We start from the raw sequence: 25374 nt of genomic DNA, 5'->3' as shown, positions 1-25374 counted from the left end.
ACAAACTTATTCTAAACTAAGAAGATTTAGTATGAGCTTCCTTATAGTATAGCCTTAAGGTAACTTTGCAACCGTTATTTAGGAAATGAAAAGAAAATGTGGTCATCCAAGAATTTTAAAAATAAGCAAAAATGCAAAGCCAAAAAGGCACATGGTAATATTAAGAGAGTGGTATGAAACATTAAACTCGGCTAGAAATAGGGTTTTTGTTGCAAGAAATAATGGGAAATGGGGCTGGAAAACTGAATTAAGCCAAATTATGAAGGATTTAACAGCCAATTTGATCCCCTCACTCGTGGGTGATCACGGATGCCAGGTGGAAACACTTGAAAACTAAACAACACACTTCAAAAATAATACATAGGTTAAAAATGAAATTTCAAGGGAAACTTTTTAATTACACTGTACTGAATAAAAACAAAAATACAACATATTAAAATGTATGTGACACAGCTATAGCAGTACTGAGAGGGAAGTACTAAATGCTTCCATCAGAAAAGTGAAAAGCTGCTCCCTTAAGAAAAAAAAAAGTAGAAAGGGAAGAGCGAAATTAATGCAAAACAGGAGGCAGGAAAATAATAAAGGTAAGAGAAGACAGCAATATAAGTGAAAACAGAAAAACAATAGAGAAAATCAGTGAAATGAAAAGCTGGTTCTTTGAAAAGATCAATAAAATTGACAAACCTCTCACAAGACTGACAAAGAAAAGGGAGAGAAGACAAAATATGCATACCAGGAATGAAACAAGAAACATCACTACAGACCATACAATATCCAGAGTGAAGCAAGAGAATACCAGGAATAACACTACTCTCACAAAGCACTTAGGTGAAACAAACCAATTCCTTAAAACATATAAGTTACCCTAACTCACCCAGCATGAAATAGATGATTTGAATAGCCCCATATCTATGAAGAATATTGAATTAATAATTTTAAAACTCCTTAAAAGAACTCTCCAGGCCAAGAAAGCTTTACTGGAAAATTTTGCCAAATGTTTAAAGAATTAATAGTAATCTACACAATCATCCAGAGCATAGAAAAGGAAGAAATATTTTCCAATTATTTTTATGAAACTAATATTACCATGACTTTACATGTAAAACGATGCAAAAAGAAAACTTCAGATTAATATCTCTCATGAACATAGATGCAAAAACCATTGACAAAATATTTGCAAACTAGAATTCCACAACATTTAAAAGAGAATTACATACCATAACCAAGCAGGGTTTGTACTAAGGATACAGTCTGGTTCAAATATTTGAAAATCAATCAATGTAATCCACTTGATTAACATGCCAAAGAAGAAAATCACAATGTTTAATTTTATGTGTCAGCTTGACTGGATCACAGGGTGCCCAGATATTTGGTTAAATATTGTTCTGGGTGTGTCTGTAAGGGTGCTTTTGGATGAGATTGACGTTTGAATCATTAGATTGAGTAAAGCAGGCTGTCCTGCCCAGTGTGGGTGAGCCTCCTTCAACTCATTGAAAGCCTGAATAGAATAAAAAGGTTAAGTAAGAAAGAATTCTTTCTCTCTGCCTGTTTTGTCACTGGGACATTGATCTCCTCCTGTCTTCAGACTTGGACTTAGACTGGAACCTGGCACTTCTATTTCTCTGGCTTTCAGTCCCAGACTGGAACTATACCATCAGCTCTCCTGGATCTGACTTCTCAGCCTCCACCATAGTATGAGCTGATTCCTTATCATTTCTGTTTCTTTTTTTTTTTTTTTTTTTTTTTTTTTTTTTGAGACGGAGTCTCGGTCTGTCGCCCAGGCTGGAGTGCAGTGGCCGGATCTCAGCTCACTGCAAGCTCCGCCTCCCGGGTTCACGCCATTCTCCTGCCTCAGCCTCCCGAGTAGCTGGGACTACAGGCGCCCGCCGCCTTGCCCGGCTAGTTTTTTTTGTATTTTTTAGTAGAGACGGGGTTTCACTGGGTTAGCCAGGATGGTCTCGATCTCCTGACCTCGTGATCCGCCGGTCTCGGCCTCCCAAAGTGCTGGGATTACAGGCTTGAGTCACCGCGCCCGGCCTATCATTTCTGTTTCTCTGGAGAATCCTCTCTGATACATATGATCATATCAACTGAGGCAGGAAAAGCATTTAACAAAATTCAACATCCATTCATGAAAAAAATTCTCAGAAACCTAGGAAGAGAGGAGAACATCCTCAACTCGATAAATCTACAAAAACCTACAGTTACCAATACACTTTATGATGAAAGACTATGTGCTTTTTCCCTAAGGTCAGGAGCAAAGCAAGATGTCCTCTGTTGCCACTGTTATTCAACATACTACTGGAAGTTTAGACAGTGCAATAAGGCAAGAAAAGAAAATAAAAAGCATATACTTTGAAATGGAGAAAATAAAACTATCCCTGTTTGCAGATAGCATGCTTATCTGCATAAAACATTCCAAAGAATCTATAAAAACAAACAAAAAACTAGAACTAAAAAGTTCAGCGAGGTCACAGAATATAAGATAAACATAGAAAATTGAATTATATTTCTACATGTTAGCAATAAACATATGGACTCTGAAATTTTAAATATAATACTGTTTACAATCACCCAGAAACAAAGGAAATACTTAGGTCTAAGCATTTTGTATTTTTAGTAGAGATGGGGTTTCACCATGTTGGCCAGGCAGGTCTCGAACTCCTTACCTCCCACCCCCCTCAGCTTCAGACAGTGATCCTTCCGCCTTGGCCTCTGAAAGTGCTGGGATTACAGGCTTGAGCCATCATACCCGGCCTAAGTATTTCTTTTTCTACTGGTTATAGAGCTGGCTACTGTACTCCTTCTGGTTTCTCTCCATTGGGGTGGTCGGTTGCCCACTGGGGCACAAGAAGGGGGCTGGCTTCTGTTGAGGGCCCCAGGAGCTAAGCATAAGGATGCTCTGGGATGGGAAAAACCAGTGCTGATCATAATCCCAAAAGACACAATCCTGAATTTCATAATACCAAAAACATAATTCTGGAAAATATAATTTTAATTTTTTTCTTAAAAAACATCTATTTATGTTTTTAAATGGGAATTTATTTAAGAAACATAAAACATGAAAGAATACTACTTCATAGGCCACTTCATACAGTAAAACAGACACATATAAATAATCACATGTAAATTTTTGCAAGCATAAACACGGAGGAATTCTAATGACAGTCACACAGATATAAGAGCTATGAAGAGATGAACCGTATCCACAAAGAAATCTGTCAAAAAGTGAATGGTATAAGTGCACATCACTTTGGTGCATAATTATGTGCACCCAACTTTATAGCTACAGTCATCTGAAATATTAATATCATGACAAACAACCTAAGTCGTTTGACCAGATCCATCAAAAACCTCAGTGAGTCACCCCTGCATATGCAGTCACCCAAAGAGCTGAGCTGTCAAGAAATAGTATCTTTTACAACCACAGATGCACAAAAAGAACATCTCTACATTTATTGAGGAAGTTTTAACGTTCTTATTTACAAAGTCAACAATTATAATAATGTACTTTCCCGAAGTCAAATTTGCAAAAATTGCATGAAACAAATTAGAACTCTCTAAAAGTCTCTGCACAATTTATACCTCCAGTATCGGAAATAACACAAAGATGATACACATGGCATAGCCAGTTGGCACTATGTGTGAAGGGGCAGAAGTCATACACAATTGAATAGTTTGGCAGGAGAGATTTCTTGTATTTTTTGCCTGTGTTTTCACTTGATCTTTGAAACACTCACCGCACTTGTATTTGGATAGTGGTTGGGGTCTACACATTTTGTATGTATATGCTGCTCATTTGAAAGTCTGGTCATTGCTCAGCAATTAAGCAATTTTTCGCCTTTACAGCACCAATAATAATTAGTGTTTAAACTTTTATCTTTCACCATTAAGTAGCTTCATACACTTAAGTTATCACAGTCTTTTTGTGGGGGAGCAATTTCACAGATCTTTTTTATTGTTTTGTAAGGAATACAGTAAGAAGGAATGAAATTCAGCTTCCCCAATACCAAATCGGTACTAATCAGGGTTCTCCAGAGAACTAGAACCAATAGAATATGTATATAGAGATACGAGAGGGGATTTATTAAGGAAATTGGCTCACACAATTCTGATGACTGAGGAGTCCCATGACAGACTGTCTGCAAGCTAGAGACCCTGGGATTCCTGCAGGATGGCTGAATCCAACTCAGATGGCCTCAGAGCCAGGAAAGCCGATGTCACTTTCTGTCCAAGGCCAAAAGTCTGTGGACCTGGGGAACAGGTGGTGTAAGTCTTAGAGTCTGAAGGCTAGTGAGCCTGGAGTTCTGATGTTGAAGAAAGCAGGAGAAAAGTCTGCCCCAACTCTCAGAGAAAGACCAATCCACATTAACAACCTCACAGACACACCAAAAATAATGCATTACTGGGTTTCTAGATATTCTTTTCTTTTTTTTTTTTTTTTTTTTTGAGACAGAGTCTTACTCTGTCACCCAGGCTTGGAGCACAGTGGCACAGTCCTGGCTCACTGCAACCTCTGCCTCCCAGGTTCAAGTGATTCTCATGCCTCAGCCTCCTGAGTAGGTGGGATTACAGGTGTGCACCACCATGCCCAACTAACTTTTTTTGTCTTTTTAGTAGAGATGGGGTTTCACCATGTTGGCCAAGCTGGTCTTGAACTCCTGGGCTTATGTGACCCACCCGCCTCAGCCTCCCAAAATGCTGGGATTACAGGTGTGAGCCGCCACTTAGACATTCCTTAATCCAGTCAAAATGACACCTAAAATTAAGTTCACAAGTCCTCCCATTGTCAACCTGGCACCCCTACACATCATCTTAAACCATACTTCATTTCCAAATAAAGCCAATAACAGACAATAGTTCCACCTAACATGATGCCACCATCCCAAAGACAACCAAAAATGCACTAATCCCTTCCCCAGAATTCTGCTTTCAGGATTTCCAGCTTTGGAATTTTAATCATTCAGGATTGTGTATGGGGAGTCTTAGACATTAAGAATTTTAGACATTAGTGCTTTTGATTATTCTGTATTTCAACATATGAGATTATGGCCTTTGGGACTGTCTTTCAGGATTATGATCAGCAACAGATTGTAACATGTAAAACGTCATGGACAATGAGTTACTCCTACACACCTATTAGAATGGCAAAAATCCAAAATACTGACACCACCAAATACTGATGAGGATGCGGAGCAACAGGAACTCTTATTCACTACTGAGGGATGTAAAATGATGAAAAACTTTGGAAAAACTAAACATGCTCTTATCATGTGATCCAGGAATCACAGTCCTAGGTATTTACTCGAGTTAGTTAAAAAATGTAAACTCATACAAAAATGTGCACACAAATGTCTACAGCAGCTTTATTCTCAATTGCCAAACCTGGAAGTGACTAGGATGTCCTTTGATAGATAAACTGTGGTATATCCAGACAATGGAATATTATTCAACACTACAAAGAAATGAGCTATCAAGCCACAGAAAGACTTGGAGGAATTTTAAACACATTGTACTAAGTGAAAGAAGCCAATCTGAAAAGACTTCACATTGTGGAATTTCAACTATGTGATATTCTCGAAAAGAATGGAGAGAAGAAAAGACCAATGGTTGCTGGAGGTTAGAGGGCTGGGAGGGATGAACAGATGGGACACAAAAGATTTCTCAGGGCAGTAAAACTACTCTGTACGATATTACAATGGTGGATACATGTCATTATACGTTTGTCCAAACCCATAGGGTTTACAACACAAAGAGTAAACTCTAATGTAAATAGTAGGCCTTCGTTAAAAATAATGTATTCATATTGGCTCATCAATGTACTGCATCGGTAAAAAATGCACCACAATAATTAATGCAAGATGTTAACAATAAGGGGAACTGGCAGGGGAAGGCTATGGAAACTCCCTGTACTTTCCACTCAATTTTCTTATAAACCTAATACCACTCTAAAAAATAGTCATTAATTTTTTTAAAGGTATAACTTAATAGTAACCATGTTACCCTCTCAAAAACTATTTGTCAATTTTGCCACAAAAGAGAATTTCAAGTATTTATCTGTTAAGAACAATAGTTACAACAAAAACATGGAGATATTTTTACAAATTAACAACCCATTGAGAGATAAGTTTGGAAATAAAACTAGGACTTAAAAGATGAAGTCCTGGCTCCTCATGTCGTGTTACTTTAGGTAAGTCAGTTACCTCTTAAACCTCAGTCTAACACTTTTGTTATTTAAAAAAGGATTATTATGATGCATCAAATATTTTATACTAGATCTATTCACTTAATATATTTATTTTTAAGTATCTCGGTAAGTAAAATGAATTATTTAAACATTTTCAAATTCCACTTAATTCCTAGATATATGTCGCCCATTAATATAAACATGTACTTTAAATTATATGAAGTTGGTAAGTCATCAACATGAAAATCAAGTCAAAATCAATTACACATTAAATTGGTTACAGTATGTATCTTTAACTTACCACGACCATCTATCTTCAAATCACTTTATGCCACTTGATGTATAAAAACTTTACAATAGTGTACTTCTACTTTCCCTGCCAGCCTTTGTGCTATTGTCATCATACATTTACATGTGTTATAAACCCCACAATGCATTATAATTGTTTTTGCCTAAACAGTTATGTTTTACATAAACTGCAAGTACGGAGATCCATTTTATATTCACCAAATCTTTACCATTTCTGACACTTTTCATTACTTTGCACACATCCAAGTTTGCTTCTAATATTCTTTCCCTACAATCTAAACTGTCTATAATATTTCTTATGAGGCCATTTATAGTAGCAATCTACGATGACAAATTCTTTTATTTGAATGGGATGTCTTCATTTTGCCTTCATTTTGAAAGGGTATTTTCTCTAGATATAGAAATCTAGTTTGACAGACACTTTTTTCCCCAGCATTTTAAACATGCTGTTCCAATGCTATTCACAATAGAAAGACATGAAATCAATGTAAGTACCCATCAACAGCGGACTGGATAAAGAATATGTGGTACATATACACATGGAATGCTATGCAGCCATAAAAAAGAATAAAATTTTTTTTTTTGGCAGCAACATAGATGCAGCTGAAGGCCATTATCCTAAGTGAATTACCATGGGAACAAAAAACCCAATACCAAACGTTCTTACTTAAAAGTGGGAGTTAAACAATGGGTACTCATGGATATAAAACTACTAGAGGAGAGAGGGAAGGAGAGGGGCAAGGGTTGAAAAACTCACCATTGGGTACTATGCTCAGGACCTGGTGACAGAATCAATTGTACCCCAAAATTCAGCATCACACAATATACCCAGGTAACAAACCTGCAGATATACCCTCTAAATCTAAAAGTTGTAATTATTAAAACCAAAAAACTTCACCTCTCAACACCCCAAAAATATAAAATTAAAAATAAAAGATGATGTTTCATTCTCTTCTGACTTGCATTGTTTGTAATGTCAGCAGTCATCTTTGTTCCTGTGTACATGACATGTTTTTGTTTTTATTTTTTTTTTTACTCTGACTGCTTTTAAGATTTTTTCTCTATGACATCTTTCTAGCAATTTAATACAAAGTACTTTGGAGTATGTATAGTGTGTGTGTGTGTGTGTGTGTGTGTATGTGTGCGTGCATGCTTGTGGTTTGTTGTTTTTTTCTGCTTGTGGTTTGTTGAGAAGCTTGGTTTACAGTTTATTCAAGTTTAGAAATGTTTCTGCCATTATTTCTTCCAAACTTTTTTCTGCCCCCCTCCTTTCTGGCATTCCAGTTACACAAGAGATAGACCGTTTACTATTGTTTTATAGCTCGTTGAGGCTCAGATGGGTTTTTCCAGCCATTTTTCTCTCTGTGCTTCAGTCTAGATGGTTTCTATCACTATGTATTCAAGTTCACTGACTTTATCTTATGAGGTCTAATGTTCTCTTCTTCCTCTCCAGTGTATTTTTTATTTCTGATATTACATTTTTCACCTTTAAAGTTTCATTTGGCTCTATTTTATATCTTTTCTTTCCTCATCATGTCCATGTTTTCTTCTACATTCATGAGCACATTTATAATAACAGTTTTTAAATGAACACTTGCTAATTCCATCATCTTTGCTATCTCAGGTTATGTTTCTATTGGCTGATTTTTCTCTGGATTGTTGGTCACATTTTCCAGTAGTTTTATATTGTCAATGATTTTTGATTGGATGTGGCATATTTGGAATTTGAATTTTGTTGTCGTCTTTGAAAGAATATTGAATTTTGTCCTGGCAGGCAATTAACTTACTTGTGGATGAGCTTGATGTTTTGGGGGCTTCTTTTAAAACGTTGGTAGGGCACATCTGGAGTATGTTTTATTCTAAGGCTAGTTTAGCTCTACTTTTTAAGACGTAGCCTTCTGGGGTCTTTTCTGAGTGCTCCAGGTGTTCAATGGCCTCTTTTATGTCTTTGGGGGTTGGTTGGTTGGTTTGTTCGTTTGTTTGTTATTGACGGGGTCGGGGGAGCGGGGGAAGGGGGAGGAGAGTCTCGCTGTGTTTCCCAGGCTGGCCTGAGACTCCTAGGCCCAAGTGATCTTCCCACCTCAGCCTCTTGAGTAGCTAGGATTACGGGCACAAACCACAGCCCTAGCTTCTTTAATTTTGGATAATCAAAACGTACAGTATCACAGCCCTATGTAAGCTCTGAGAATTGTTCGGCTTACAACTCCCCAGGAGTCTATGTTTTTGCCTAGCTTATGCATATGTGGCATAGCATTCAACAAAAAACTCAAAAGGATGCCTATGCATGTTTCTGGAACTTTTTGGCTGCATCACTCCCTGCTCTCCGGTATTCTTCCCCACAAAGTTCAGCCATCTCAGTTTTCCTGAACACTGCCATCTGTCTGATTTTCAGAATAATGCTCTACTGGAATTCCCCTTCCCCGGGCCGCAGTTTAGAAGGTGCCTCGAGGAAAAGGAGCCAGGGCAATTGCTGGTCTCACCTAATTTATTTTCTTTCTATTCTAGATACAGGCCTATTCTGTTGTTCAGTATCTGAAATCGTTGTCTGTCATATTTTTTCCAGTTGTCTAGTTGGTTATGGGAAGAAAGAAAATTCAGAACCGGATAGTTTGTCCGTGCTTTATATATTTAGTAGGAGTTTCAAGGATGTCTTTATAATAGGCCAGATTGTCTTAAAAATTACAAGTATATTAAACACTAAATATGTATATGTTTCTTCTTAACCCCAAAATACTAATGCCATGATTTTATTTTTCTTAAACATTTTTATATTTAATTCTGAATTTTACAGGGTTTAAAAGACTCTCACCCATTAAGGAAAACAATCACCATCCCCATTAAGTGAACCACAACACTGATTGTACTGATGCTATTCTAGACGGTCCTGAGGGGACTCACTGAGTACTGCTTGTGATTGCCATGTCAATGATGCCATCACTTAGAAGAAGTGCCACTTGGCCCACATTCCTGAATGCAAGATAAACACATTAATTCTTCAGTCTACTCACGACAGTGCTCAACTCCAACTCCAGTTGATCGTTTGATCAGCTTCTTCATTTGTTTAGTTCCTAAGACACAGACATGTCTTTCTTTATGTCTTAAAAGACCTTTAAATTCTATGGAATTCTGCATTTTTTCAGTCTCATGATTTACAGATGATGTATTGCTATTCAGTCGAATTTTAGGTCTCTTTCCTGACATTATCAAGCTTGCAGTCATAACATCTGAGGTCACTCTCTCAGCACCAGGGGCCCTGTGAATCTGTGAGCACTGTGCCAGCACAGCCTTACAAAGCTGTGGCTCAGACAGGGCAGATGGGAGCCTCAGTAGCAGGGCAATTGTAACTATGCCAACAATGACTCTTTGGGTCTGGGGGAAAGTTTCTGTCTATCCACAGTGGACTCTAGAGGATGGTGTGGGCCAAGTGGATGTAATATTGGTTCATTCAGAAAAACAAACTTCTTTAGGTATCTCAAGCTAGAAAGTGATTGAAATTAAGGAATTAAGAGACAAAATATGGGAACTAAAGGAGCAAAAACTGGGAAAGTTGGTGGTATCCAAAGATGAGAAACTTCAGAAAACCATAGCATCCTACCAGGAGTAATGCCCATCTAATTCCTCATTTCTCTGCCCTGATACAGCATGTGAGCTCCAGAAGGCCTGGGTTTTGCTAGCTATTTCCTCTGCAGGCATCCATGCTCACCTCCAGAAGTACTAGAACTGCTGGCACTATTGCAATAGTCTGTAGTCACCTGCCTCTGCCATAAGCAGGGTAGTTTCTATTTTCTTCCCACGTTTAATTTGTTATGAGTGCCTCCCATTGCCAGCAAGGAATCCCAACTGAGCACAAAATCTGGCAAATGCAATTTGCAGGTTTTCAGCCACAGTGGCTTAAGGGAGAGTATAAAAGACCAAGTATGGGTCTGTAGCTATAGCTGCATTAAAGCTATAGCTTTAATGACTCTATTTTTGAGAAGCCTGACACATAGGAAACTCAAAAAATCACTGTGGTTTCTATTATTTTTAGTTAATAAGCAGTGGAATGAAAAGTCAACCTATATCTGGGCTAACCATACAGGAACAGACGTAAAGATGACTGTGCCCTTTACCCAATAGTGCTACCCATCCACACAGTTCTCCTTTTTCCATTTCAGGAATGGATAAAACAATGATTGTATTGATTTCCTGCTCACTATGGTATTAATTGCTTGTGGTCCCCAAACGCAATGTAAGTTAGTAACCTTTGTATCTATCCATTTGTTACAGGATTTTTGGGGTGTCACTTCACCAGTCAGAAACCTCTGTGGCCAGTGGTGCCTTTGTCTGAGTTTTGCTCTGTCCCACTGGGCTCATTCTGCTCACTTGGCCTGGCAGGCTGCGTTTGGCTCGTGCTACTGGCCTAGATCCCATGCCTTCCAAGGGCAAGCCAGGTGCAGAGCAGTGAGGGGTGTGTGAGTGGAGCATGGGGTCCAGGCACACCAGCTGCTGCTGTGGGGTGTGCAGCTCCAGGTGCCAACACAGGCACCAGCTCCCTGTGAGGGCACAGCTAGACCAGGCACACCACAAGCAGCTTCCACGGCTGGCACCAGGGAACAGAGTGGTGCCCACAAGCTTGGAGATGCCAGGAACCACAGGGCTCCAAAGAGGAAGTCACAGCCCTGGCTTGGGGAGTTCCCAGGTCTGAGCTCCCTGAAGAGCCGCAGCTCTTCTCTCCTTTTCTTCACCCACAACATGGCAAGCAAGAGGCATGTTTCATCCCTGTTTGTGTTACAGCTCTTTTATTTCTGCCATTCAGTGGGTCCCAAGTTCTTGTCCTGCATCCAGGAAGAATGAAGTATGCAGAGAAGTGGAGAGAGAGCAAGACGAAGAGGAGTTTTGTTAAGTGATAGAACAGCTCAGAGGAGACCCACAGTGGGTAGCTCCTCTCTGTAGCCAGGGTGTCCGATGAATGTTCAGCTCTCAGCAGAGAGGGTAGCTCCTCTCTGTAGCTGGTTGTCTGTCCTCTCTCCATCCTCTCTTTGAGTCTGGCTGAGTCTGGGGTTTTTATGAACCTCAGAGGGGAGGAAGTGCATGCTGATTGACCCACTCACAGCCATGGGTGGCCATCGACAGGCCCAGGGAAAAGCACCACAAGTTCCTCCTCTGGTCTGCAGGACTGGCTGCCCTGCCCCCATGCTTCATGACCTCCCCAACTAGAAGGCGGGGCATCACCAGGCACGCTCCCCCTTCCACCCAGGAGCCTGTCTGTCTCCTGCCACTGTTCATGGCTCCCAGGCTGTTCATGCTGAGGGGTACCGGCAGGCTAGCACCAGGCTGTCCTCAATACCTCCTCAACCTCCCTCCCATACTTGTCAGTGCCCAAAATCCAGAGAGGCCTGAGGTAGCAGGGAGCTGGCATGACATGTCAGTGCTGCCTTGAGCATGTGCACACCCAGCCAGGCTGTGACAGTGCCCAGACTTGGCCCCAACTTTGCTCTGAGATTGGAGAGGGCACTGACCACAGGGAGAAGCCAGGCAGTGGGAGCAGGTACTTCTGAGCCTGCTGCAGGTATGGAGGGCCTTCCTGGACCCCCAAGAGCACAGAGATGCCTGGATCTGGAGCTGCAGCAGAGTGGCTACAGCTGCACCCAAGGAGCTCCTGCCCCACCCACTCAGAAGGAGCAGGGCTTCCGCTTGTCCCAGCTCCTGCTGGCTCCATGGAGCATGAACCCCCAGCCATGCTTCCTCGCAGCCTGTGGCAGGTGCTCCAGGTCCTCGCTGGGCCTCTCTGTCCATTCCTCCACGCCCTACCACATCGCTCTCCCAATGGCATGCAGCTCAGCCCAGCCCTATCACGGTGGCTTCCAGGATGGTGGGCTCCTGGGGGCCTCCCAGGGGTGGGTTTGAGGATTGCCTGCTTCCCCCACCAGGCCCTCCCCACAGTGGCAGTGGGTGATAGTGGTGATGCAGGGCCAGGGTCTGGAGCAGCAAAGGCTCTGGGCAAGGGAGTGGATCCCACCCAGCCACGAGAGGTTGGGTTGGAGGCAGCGCTGTTGGCTGCCTTAGGGATGCAAAACACAGGAGACCCACCACTGCCACTACTGCTCCCGCAGCTGCTTCTGCTGCCACTGCTACTGCCTCTTCGCTGCAGCTGGCGGCCACTCCAGATGGCCTGCAGCTGCCATCACGTTCACAGTAAAAAAAGTTCTTTACCAAATGTATATATTCACACACCTCAAAAGCACCATATGAGAAATATTTTAGAAAAATTGCCTCAAGCATAACATCAAGGTCAAATTAACTTGAGAATATGAACTCAGCAATGTTTGCTTAGAAACTAATTCAGTCACTCAGTCAAACCTCACCTGCTGGCTGTTGCTGAGAGGGCTTCGACGATGTGGTCTGTAAGGAAGTGGGACACCGTAGGCATTTGATATATGTTAAGTAATAGTAATGAGGGCAATAAGTACTCGCATACTGAGTGGAGGGAGCTGTACAGGTTAGAAGAACACTTCTAAGCTCTAATGCTTAATGGATAAAGATTAGGACTCTGGAAACCTTTCTATATTCAACAGAATCATTGTCTCTTATTCACCCTGCCTGCCAATTCCTGGACCAGGGTCTGATAGTGCAAATATCTCTTTAAACAGCAGTCTAAAAAAAACTCATATAGTGTTTCTTTAAAACAAAAAAGTTACCATTTGAGCCAACCAGAGACCTGGGCTTAAATTCTGACTGTCCCTTACAAAAGGAGAGATTGTAAGACAGCCAACCTCTCAGAGCTTCAGTTTACTCATCTAAAAATTAGGGCATTGATAATACATTTTTAAGATTGCAGAGTGCTTCTCACATAAGTAATGAGTATTCTTATAAAAGCAACCTGCAATTACAGGCAACTTTGGACCAATTTCTTCTTTAAGAAACTACAATGAAAACCTAGATTCCCTCCCAACTCCCCTGCAAAAAACTATGTAGGCTTTTGAATGTGATTTCATATTTGAATCTTTGTATGTTATATATCCTACAAATGCACCTCAAACAAAACACTGCATATCTAATTCTGGTTGAGGTGAGAAATTCACTTTCCTAGTTCAACATTTCTCAAATGTTTGACATATTTTCATAAATTATAATCCCATAATTAGAAAGTACCATTTAACAGATCAGAATTTATTCCATAGATCTCAGTAGTTCTAGGGGAAAACAACTGAGTCGAATATCCATGCCAGTCTACCCAATCTGTCCCTCCAGTAGTGATCTCCACCAGAAAATGAAGCCTGTAAGAGCCTGCCCAGGAGCTCCCTAATCCTGCACCTCAGTGTCCGATGAATACATCCGTCTGTGTGCATTCAGAGGAGACTCGTGCAGCAATACACTTTCCTCCATGGAAATGTCTCTTCTCTTCGCTGGTCTATGAAAACTATTTCTGAGCTGTAAAAACAAAATCCTGAGCCGTATTTCCCAGATGTCCATTTAACAAACTGCCATTTCCCTATTATGCTAAGCACTTAAACTCAACGCTGAAAGTCAAATAAGAGATTGATTATAAATGTGTATGTGCTGATCAAAACACAATAATGAAAAAGGCTCTGATAAGGACTTTACAAAATTTGTGGGGGGATTTATTTGTGTGTGTTTCTAATATGTTTTTAAATGGGCCATCATAACAGGCAGATTATTGATTTTTTCTGATGTTTATAAAGTTGGGAAAATAATAACCAATAATTATTGAATATTTATTATATGTGTCTGTCCTAACCTTTTGCTTTATTAACTTTTTTACCCTCAAAACAATCCAGTGAAGTAAGTCCCATTATTATCTTTATTGTCTTCCCAAGAAGACCCCACTTCAGAAACTGTGAACTTCATTCTTCTAGTTGTTCAGGCAAGAACTTTGGCATCATCCTTGAGTCTTCTTGTTCACACCCCGCATTCAATCCAAATTCAAGTAAACAAATGCAAGTGCCAAACACAAATGTGAAATGTACACGTTTCTGTTGTTTTCTCCTATTTCAAGCCTCCTGGATTATTCCAATGACCTCATTGGCCTCCTTGCACTAGCCCTTGTCCCTGCAGTCGAGGGACTACACAACAGCCTGGGGATCCTTGTGAGACCCAAGCCAGATTCTGTCACCCCCTCTTCTCAAGAGCCCTTAATACCTTCCCACCTCACGCAAAGTGAACCCCAGAGTCCTCATGCTCGCCCGCAAGACCCTACATCACTGGCCTGGATCTCCCAGACTCAGATCCCCATCTCCACTGCTGTCCCACACTCAGCCGTCTGGTCACACCCACTCCAGGCTGGCCCCGAGGATTAGGGAGGGAGCCAGAACAGGGGTGCAGGGCCTGGCTTTGCTGGGCCCCACTTGGGGTTTAAGACCACTCTTTGTTGCCGTCTTGATATTCTGAATAATAAAATATCTCTGAATATGTGTTTGCTAAGAAAAGACCAAAAGAACCTCAGCTGGGGACCACACACCTCAGCCCCCCATGGCCTAACCTCCAAGGATGGGCTCTGGAGGCCGCTGCACCCTAAGGCCCACCTGTCTAATTGGACTGACACAGTCCCACTGCCAGGGAAGACAGATCCCCATGGTGGCCTTCCGCTCCCAGCGTGAACCTGGACAGGGCATGCAGGGGCTCAGGTCATGTGCAGAGGGTCAGTGTCGTGCATGTCCCCGGCACCTCTGTGTGGCCCGTGCAGCAGGCTCTGTCACCAGTCCTGTCCAGGCACTGAGCACATCCTAGCAAGAAGGTTACAGTCTCCAGGGGTCGCCTGGCTGCTGTGAAATGGGGTGATGCAGGGCCGGGTGCAGTGTCTCAGCCCTGTAATCCCAGCATTTTGGGAGGCTGAGGTGGGAGGATCACTTGAGCTCAGAAGTTTGGACCAGCCTGGACAACATGACCATACCTATCTCTACAAAAAATGCAAAAATTAGCTGGAGCTCGTGGCACATGCCTGTAGTTCCAGCTACTCAGGAGGCTGAAGCAGGAGGATCGCTTGAGGCCAGAAGATTGAGCGTGCAGTGAGCTGTGATCCTGCCACTGCACTCCAGCCTGGGCAACAGAGCAAGAGCCTGAGAAAGAGAGAGAGAGAGAGAGAGAGAGACAGAGAGAGAGAGAGAGAAGCTCACTACTTTATGTCTATATCCCTAGCATTGGATACTTGCAATGGGAAATCATCCAAATTTTCTGAAAAACCGAGTTTCCACTTTGTAGATGAGGAAATTGGGACTCAGAGAAGCGAAAGGACTTGCCTTACTAGGATCTACTCCCAGGCAGTCTGCCTCAGGGGCAAGACATTCAAGGCCATAAATAAAGCCAGTTTATCTGCTGACATTTCAATCAAACATAAGATGAAATCCTCCTTTTTTTATTTGGTCTTCTCCTGGTTACTTGAGGAAACATTAACAAATACCTTCAGAATCCAGAAAGAATGTCAACTGACTTCTAGATAGTAATCTTATAGAAACTATAGGCACCAAAGTTAAATATTAAATGTGAAAATATGAAACCCACAGGCTATGCTAAGATGATGTATGGGGAAGCGCTTTGAAATTTGACATTAAGGTGTCATTATCATTATTTTAAGTGCCTGGAGCATAGAGGTCCATTAAAGAAAGGAGTTATTAACATGTTCCTTAAATCAATGCAACTTTTCTCTCAATATTGATTATCCCACTGTTTGAAAATCTTCTCCCACCTACCATGTGACACACATCAGTTAGTCCTTGGGACCCCAAGGACAGAGTTATTCCATTCCAGAGGGCTTCATTTTTGCAAAAATAATGACTGGCATCTTTTCTGGTGTTATTTTTGCAAATTTACAAGTTAGGAACCTGAAAAGTGTTCCAGAAGTGTGGTCTGTTAACAGGCAGAGAGAACTTGTTCTCCTCATATCTGCAGTGACCTATTGTGAGATGGCCCCTGGGACTGATTGTGCCACTGAACTGAGACTTGCAAAGATGAAGGAAAGAATTCAAGGCAACTGACGACAGCAGCTTGGCAGAGAAAGCTGTCACACACTAATAATACCAATTTGGTCTTTAATTATGTATTTACACAGCAGTCGGCTGAATATCCAGCTATTGCGCTGTCTTTAGCAAACAGTTCTCCTTTCTGATTTTGCTTTGTTTTGTTTGGGCTATCACTAGAATTCAGGATGGAGCCCGGAGATTTTCCTCCAGTGTGTGAATTTCTCAGTCCCTAGGTGTGCCTTCCTTGTGTCTATATGAAACAGAGTATGCATATCTCTTGAAAATAAGAAGAAAGAAAATGATAGCCAGTGTCAAAAATGTTATAACATCCATTTTCTTCTTTCATCTCTTCCATCTTCCTCCTCTAGAGCTTGAGAGCAAAGGTGAGAGGAAATGCTTTTACTGACTGAAAGCTGTCCTCGAAATGCTCTGTGCTGCAGGGAGGAAGGGCACGCTGAGGAGCAAGCTACTCAGAAGTTCTGGGAAAAGCATCTGCTCCTTCAAATTGGGCCAAAAAAAAAGAAAAACTTAATGTAACAAGAACATTGCATCAACAAGGAAAAAATAATCGTAATCCTTGAGTTCCCCTTGTTTTCCTGGCTTTAATTTCTCTCCATATTTCTGCAAGCGTAAGATATCTTCCCCAGTATTGAAAGCCATATTCTATTCTCAAAGGTCCAGATGACCTATTTTTCTCCCTCAGATTGTCATCAAAGATAGGCGAATGTCATTATGATGCTTATTTTACCACATTGACAAAATCTACCCATTATTATTTAAGCACTTATTAAGCAACAGGTTAGACATACAGCTGAAAGACAAAGTAGACACAGTCTTTCTCATCTAGGATCTTACAATCTAGCTTACCACAGGAGACCCTTATGTAAATTACTGAACCACCCTCCTCTGTCCTCTTCCAACCCTAATCTAGGAAAATTGTATGATACCATCACTATTCCCTCTCATGGGAAAACTGATCACTTATGGGGGGGCAAAGAGAATACAGAAACCAACATTTGCTGAACCTTCTGGTGTCTGACAGGGACACGCTAGGTGCTTTTGTATTTACAATCTCATTTAACCCTGCAAAACCCCTAAAAAATTAATGTTGTTATCCCTATTCCACAAATGAGAATACTGAAGCTGACTATGTATCCAGAAATGGAAATGCTGGATCATGTGGTAATTCTATGTTTAATTGCTTGGAGAACTGACATACTGTTTTTCATACTGGATGCACCATTTAACAGTCTCACCAACAGTACACAGGTGTTCCTATTTCTTCTGCGTGCCACGGAGCTATAGGTAGAACCAGCATTCAACTCTAGTTCTAAACCCAGGTTCAAAATACAGCCTTTGCCATTATACACACATGCCTACAAGTAACTAAGAATGGCTCTTCACCCAACAGATATGTGCTGGCAAGCTGATAGATAGAAACAGGAGAGATGCAACGTAGAGTTATGTGAGTTTCAAATTTACATAACCCTGGAGCCCTGGCAGGTAATCAGTTAAGTGGAACAGACAGGTGTAATACTGTAGAGAATGCTGAGGCTTGTGGCTGACTGGAGGGACTCGTCAATCTAAAGCAACAAATTCAATTTTTTAAAAAACTGTATAGAAACCTAAATGTATCTGGTGCCAAATTAGTACTCAGCGACAGTGTACAACTTCAGTTTGAACTGTTAAGTTTATTAGAAATAACTCCTGATTGCTTTTATTGTGGTAAAATACATGCAAAATAAAATTTACAGTTTGATATTATGTATATTTTACATAACATGTTAACCATTTTTAAGTGTACGGTTCAGTGGCATTGAGTACATTCACACTGTTCTGAGACATTCACCACCATCCATCTCCAGAAATGTTTTGTCTTCCCAAACTAAAATTCTGCACCATGAAACACTAACTGTTCATACTTCCCTCCCCTCCAGCCCCTGGCAACCACCATTCAGCTTTCTATCTCTATGAATTTGACTACTTTAGGTACCTCATAGAAGTGGAATCATGCCATATTTGTCTTTTTGTGACTGACTTATTTCACTTATTGTAATATCTTGAAGGTTCTTCCATGTAGCATGTGTCAGAATTTCCTTCCCTTTTAAGACTGAATAATTTTCCATTGAATATATTGTAAAAATATATATATAAAAAACCATTTTGTTTATCCATTCATCCAACAATGAACATTTGGGTTGTTTCCACTTTTTGGCTACTGTGAATAATGCTGTTATGAACATGGGTGACCAAATATCCACTTGAGTCCCTGCTTTCAATTCTTTTGGGTATACAGTCATCCCTCAGCATCCATGGGGGATTGGTCCCAAGACCCCCTCGAATAGCAGAATCCACAAGTGCTCAAGTCGCTTACATAAAATGGTGTAGTATTTGCATATAACCTACAGCACATCTTCCCATATACTCTAAGGCATCTTTAAATTACTTACAATGTACAATGTAAATGCTATGTAAAGAGTTGGTATACCATATTGTTTAGGAGATAAGGACAAGAAAATAAAAGTTTGTACATGTTGAGTACAGAGATAGCAATCCTCTTTTTTCAAATATTTTTGATCCATGAATCTTTTCAATTCAAAAAATATATTTTTTCAATATTTTTCAAATATATTTTCATCCATGGATGCAGAACCCATGGGCAAAGAGGGCTGACTATGTATCCAGAAATGGAAATGCTGGATCATGTGGTAATTCTATGTTTAATTGCTTGGAGAACTGACATACTGGTTTTCATACTGGATGCACCATTTAACATTCCCACCAACAGTACACAAGTGTTCCTATTTCTTCACATTCTCACTAACACTTGCTATTTTCTTTTTTTTTTTAAGTAATAGTCATAATAATGGGTATGAAATTATATCTCATTGTAGTTTTGATTGGTATTCCTCTAATCTTTAGCGATACTGAGTATCTTTTCAGGTGCTTATTGGTCATCTGTGTAACCTCTTTGAAGAAATATCTGTTCAAATCCTTTGCCCATTTCTAAATTGGATTTTGGGGTTGGGAGGTTGTTGTTGAGTTATAGTTTTTTTTTAAATGTATCTTTATTGGATATATGGTTTGCAAATATTTTTCCCATTCTATGACTGTCTTTTTACTTTGTTGACAGTATCCTTTGATGTAAAAAGATTTACATTTTGATGAAGTCCAATTTATTTTTTTCTTTTGTTGCCTATGCTTTTGGTGTCTACCCAAGAAATCATTGCCAAATCGAATATCATAAAGCTTTTCCTCTATATTTTCTTCTAAGAATTTTACACTTTCAGTTTTTACATTTAGGCTTTTGATGCATTTTAGGTAATTTTTGCATGTGGTGTAAAGTAACAGTCCACCCCTTTTGCATATGTTTTCCCAGACCATTTGTTGAAAAGACTCTCCTTTGCCCATTGAATGTCTTGGCAATCTTGTCAAAAATCATTTCACCATCTATGTGGGAGTTTATTTCTGGGCTCACTATTCTATTTCATTGGTCTATTTGTCTGTCTTTCTGCCAGTACCACACTATTTTGATTACTGTAGCTTCATAGTAAGTTTTCAAATCAGAAATTGTGATTCCCTCAAATTTTTTTTCAAGATTATTTTTGCTTTTCTGGGACCTCTGCGATTCCATATGAATTTTAGGATGGATTTTTCTATTTTTGTAAAAAATGTCATTGTGATAGGTATTGCACTGAGTCTGTAGATCACTTTGGGTAGTATTGACACCTTAACAATATTAAGACTTCTAACCCATGAAAACAGGATATTTTTCCACTTATTTATGGCTTCTTTCATCTCCTTTAGCAACATTTTGTAGTTTTCAGTATACATATCCTTTGTTTCTTTGGTTAATTTCTAAGTATTTTATTCTTTTTCAAGCTATTATAAATGAAGTTGTTTTCTTAATTTCCTTTTCATGTTTCCATTATATATATTGTAAATATATTCATTTTGTCCATTGTTAGCATATAGAAACACAACTGATTTTATATTTATTTTTTATCCTGCAACTTTTCAGTATTGGCTTATTAGTTCTGTCATGTTTTTTGTGGAATCTTTAGAATTGTCTACAAATTTTGTTATCTATTCAGAGATAATTTCACTTCCCCCTTTCTCATTTGTATGTTTTTTATTTCATTTTCTTGCCTAATTGCTCTGATCAGGATTTTTAATACCACTTTAAAGAGAAGTGGCAAAAGCGGGCATCCTTGTCTTTTTCTTGACCTTAGAAGAAAAGCTTTCAGTATTTTACCATCAAGTATTTTTTAGGCTGTGGGCTTTTCATTTATGGCCTTTGTTATGATGAGGTAGTTTCCTTCTATTCTTAGTTTGTTGAGTTTTTTTTAATAGTGAAATAGAGTTAAATTTTGTCAAATGCTTTTTTTCATCTATTGAGATGATAATATGGTGTATCTTCCCCCTTCATTCTGTTAATGTGTTGTATTACATTAATTAATTTTTATATCTTAAACCATCCTTGTATTTCAGGAATAATTCCTATTTGGTCATGGTACAAAATCCATTTAATATGCTACTGAATTCAGTTTGCCAGTATTTTATTGAGGATTTTTGCATCAGTGTTCACAAGGGATATTGGTTTGTAGTTTTCTTTTTTGTTGTTGTTTTTGTTTTGTTTGTTTTGTTTTGTTTGAGACAGAGTCTCGCTGTGTCACCCAGGCTGGAGTGCAGTGATGTAATCTCAGCTCACTGCAACCTCCACCTCCCTGGTTCAAGCAATTCCCTTGTCTCAGCCTCCCAAGTAGCTGGGATTACAGGCACATGCCACCACACCTGGCTAGTTTTTTTGTATTTTTCGTAGAGACAGCATTTCACCATGTTGGCCAGACTTGTCTCAAACTCCTGACCTCAGGCAATCCACCCACCTCAGCTTCCCAAAGTGTTGGGATTACAGGCTCAAGCCACCGCACCTGGCTGTAGTTTTCTTTACTTGCAGTGTTTCTATCTGGCTTTGGTATAAAGGTAATTCTTGAATGAAGTAGGAATTGTTCCCTTCTTTTCAGTATTTTGAGAGTGTTTGAGAAGGATTTCTATTAATTCATCTTTCAATATTTGGTAAAATTTACCAAGGGATCCGTCAGATCTCTGGGCTTTTCTTTGTTAGACGGTTTTGCCTTACAGATTGTGTCTCCTTACTAGCGATAGGTCTGTTCAGACTTTTTATTTCTTTATGATTCAGTCTTGGTAGATTTTGTATTTCTAGGAATTTGTCCACTTCTTTTAGATTACCCAATTCTAATTGGTATACAACTCTTCGTAGTATTCTCTTATAATTCTTTTTATTTCTGTAAAATTGGTAGTGATGTCCCAACTTTTGCTACTGATTTTAATAATTGAGGTTCTCTTTTTTTCTTAATCTAGCTAAAGAGTGATCAATTTTGTTGAACCTTTTAAAGAACTAACTTTTGGTTTTCTTGATTTTCTTTATTGTTTTTCTATTCTCTATTTTATTTCTACTCAAATTATTATTATTTCCTTTCTCCTACAAGCTTTGTGTTTAGTTTGTTCTACTTTTTATAGTTTCTTAAGGTGTAAAGTTAGATTATTGATTTGAGATCATATTTTTCAATGTAAGCATTTATAGCTATAGATTTTTTTAGCAGAGCATTGCTTTGCTGCACCTATTAGTTTTTGCTATGTTGTTTTTTCATTTTTATTTGTCTCAAGATATCTTATAATTCCCCTTATGATTTCTTCTTTGACCCACTGGTTAAGAGTGTGTTGTTTAAGCCTGGGCAACATAGCAAGATTTCATCTCTACTTAAAAAAAAAAAAAAAAGAAAGAAAGAAACCGGGCATGATGGCACACACCCATAGTCCCAGCTACCTGAGAAGCTGACATATGATGATCCCTTGAGCCCAGGAGTTTCAGGTTGCAGTGAGCTATGATTGCACCACGATACTCCTGCCTGGGCAACAGAACAAGACCCCGTCTCAAAAGAAACAAATTTTTTAAAAATAATAATAAAGAGGATGTAGTTTAATTTCCACATATTTGTGAATTTTACAGAGTTCCCTCTGCTATTCATTTCTAGTTTCATCTCACTGTGATCGAAAAAGATACTTTCTATAATTTCAGTCTTTTGAAATGTTTTAGGATCTCTTTTGTGGCCTAATGTATGGTCTATCCTGGAGAATGTTGCAAGTGTGCTTAAGAAAAACATATTTTCTGCTGTGGTTGAGTAGATGTACTCTGTATATGTCTGTTACGTCTGGATGGTCTCTACTGTTGTTGAAGTCCTCTATTTCCTTATTAATCTTCTTTTTGGTTGAACAACCTGATTTTTAAAAACATGAAAACTAAAACAGATACTAAGATACATGAAGTAATCTGTTCTAAATCAGGCCATGTCCATCATGACACCAAATAATCTTCTTATATCAAAATATATATTTGAACTTTTAAAGCAACTTTTTCAAGAGCTGTCATATGTAGTAATACAGGTTCTGCACTACTCAACATAAATGTGTGCAAATGCTTTAACTTCCAGCCGGCAGTAGCCACTGTTTTATAGCTCTGAAGTAATTGAAAAACAGAATGAGATTCCCCTCCCAAAACACAACCTGTATCCTTTCAGAGGTGTTTGTTTGTTTGTTTGTTTGTTTGTTTTTGTGCCCCCTCTCCCGTGAATGCATGAAATGCAAATGAAACCCAACAGGTGTTTTCTCTCAGTCCACAGGGCATCTGGGAGGCCTTAGGACAGTGGGTGATGTAGGGAGAGGACTCCTGAATCAGTCTGGCATCTCTATTAACTAGAGATCAAATAGATAGGCCTGAAAGGCTCACAGCAAAAATCAGATACCAGCCACAATGTTTCCCACTCAAGACCTCAGACAGAAAGAAAAGCTGCAGATCAGGCACACACTATAGACCTGTACTGCAGTGCCTTGATTAGTCACTCCCCCCAGCAGAAGCACTGACTTCATGTATGCCTTGCTTTCTCTCAGTATCTTATTAAGAGCCTGGCTGAAGCCCTCGGGAGGTCAACACCCCATCTTCCACCTTGCACCACCTTTGTTTAAGATCTCATCTTGTTAATAGTGTAGAGATCATTTGATGTGCATACCAGTCCATTATCTGCCCATGATCTACTTCCCCTTTCCCTAATTGATATCTGAGAAAAGCTGATTTTGTGCCTGCTTGATTCAGACACGAGGTCCATTCTGCCCTCATTGTGTTTCAACTTAGAGATGAAAAGTCCATGTAGACCTACTGTGTACATGAGTTGGTTTAGATTTCTGATGAAGTATACAATGCAAGCAATAGACTGTGAACCCAACATTTATTGCATTCCATGGAAAATGCAGTAACTACGCTGGTTCACTGCTGATAGAATATTCCACAAGGACAATTACTTCTTGCTTTTATCTAATGACAAGAATCATTTAACTCATTAAATTTTTTTTTTCACTTTGGCTTCTTGGAAGCTCAGTTAATATTAGCTTAGGGTTGCGGTGTCACTTTTTTTTCTTATTTTCTATCAATCATTTACTGAGATATGTTTCTTTATGATTATCTGGTTCAAGTCTTTTTTCCAAGTTTATCATTCAGAATAAGCTTAATGGGGACTATTGGCCTCAGAATGATCACATGATTGTCACAGCCATTGGACCACATATGTAACAGCATCACCAAATTGTTGAGTCCCTTGTATTGCACTAACCCCAAAAGTCTGAGACATGTATAAATCCAGAGTTTTTGTTGAGAACTTAGACTTGGCTTCTTTAATATTATCAAAGCACCCCTATACATATATTTATAAAAGCTGAAAATAATTGATTCTCATCCATTTTCAAAGATTTAGAAAGAGCCTTGAATCTGGAGTTGGTCATTTCCATTTAAAAGTCTCTGTCTTGGGAAATTACTGTTCTTTTACTGCTAGCTACCATACAAATTCCTAATCGAAAAACCTTTACAAGCAGTGATGGCATGAATTGAACTTACTTCTGTCCTATTAGGAACATGTCTTGGTCAGGAAAGAAATGCATGTTGGATTCTTAATGATTTGTGTTTTATGTGTTCTGTGCTAAAGGGCTATTTCAGTCCCCAAGATACTAATAAGCAGTCCCTGATCCAGGTCATTTGTATTTTTTTATCAGCAAAAACAGCACCCAAGCCATACCTCAATTTAGAACATCTCTAAATTCAATTCTGTTCAATTCAATACAATTTATCAAATAATTATCAACTGTGCTAGGCATTTTCTGTTTCTGGAAGTACAGCAATGAATTGATCTCAGTCCCTACCCTCATGAATGCCACAAAAGAGAAAGGCTGACAAGTAGCTCAACAAGGCACACAGAGGAGGAGCTTCTTTCTGGCCACCAGATGGGACAGGACAGGATGGGTTTCTCAAAGGAGATGGCTCAAACAAGCATCACAGAATTGTCAGCCTGGAAGGATGATTGAGGTCTAGACCCAGATATAGTTCAGAGAACACAAGAGGTTCAAGGGAGAAGGAGGTGGAGGCCCTCAGCATTCCCAGGGGCTAGTCTGGGGCAACCCAAGGTGGGCATTCAATAAGTGTTTAGTGAATTGAACAACTGAGTATAAAGAAATCAGAAAAGACCACAACAATATCAAAAGCGAATGGAGTCATCGCTGCTTATTCATCAGGGTCACTGAACTCAGGCTACAGACTGCCTGGGACACAGGATTCATGTACTAACTTGACTTTGAGGTAATTCTTAGTATAAAGCAACCCTCCATTTTTCCAATGAAAGGAGAATATATAAAACAATTTTGAAGCCAACTTAAGTATATGAACTTTTGGAACTGGAGATGAAAAGGCTAAATGTTAATGTATACTATTTGACTCATTAACTGAGTCACAAATACGAATCAAATAATATGTGGACTGAAAAAGTTTACTTCTTTCCTTCATCATCATTTTTCAGTCTT

The 25374-nt window shown here is 39.5% G+C and overlaps 3 protein-coding genes and 1 pseudogene across 8 annotated transcripts in view; 3 read left to right on the top strand and 1 right to left on the bottom strand.

The window, feature by feature from the left end:
- LOC126961573 (myotubularin-related protein 5-like) overlaps nucleotides 1-11670 on the bottom strand; it is a 32369-nt pseudogene extending 20699 nt beyond the window's left edge. Inside the window, exon 1 of the transcript XR_007728339.1 lies at nucleotides 11587-11670. The product of XR_007728339.1 is annotated as a myotubularin-related protein 5-like (transcript). The remainder of the gene's footprint in view (nucleotides 1-11586) is intronic.
- The window catches only part of CHCHD7 (coiled-coil-helix-coiled-coil-helix domain containing 7), a 1019570-nt gene that overhangs the window by 271121 nt on the left and 723075 nt on the right, over nucleotides 1-25374 (top strand). The gene's annotated exons all lie outside the window — the stretch shown is intronic.
- TGS1 (trimethylguanosine synthase 1) overlaps nucleotides 1-25374 on the top strand; it is a 553145-nt gene that overhangs the window by 204643 nt on the left and 323128 nt on the right. The window lies entirely within an intron of this gene.
- XKR4 (XK related 4) overlaps nucleotides 1-25374 on the top strand; it is a 429208-nt gene that overhangs the window by 369428 nt on the left and 34406 nt on the right. The window lies entirely within an intron of this gene.

Source organism: Macaca thibetana, chromosome 8, assembly GCF_024542745.1.
Source record: "Macaca thibetana thibetana isolate TM-01 chromosome 8, ASM2454274v1, whole genome shotgun sequence".
In the NCBI taxonomy this organism is placed as follows: domain Eukaryota; kingdom Metazoa; phylum Chordata; class Mammalia; order Primates; family Cercopithecidae; genus Macaca; species Macaca thibetana.
The sequence above is the reverse complement of the archived record's forward strand: the minus strand, read 5'-3'. Positions and strand labels throughout refer to the sequence as shown.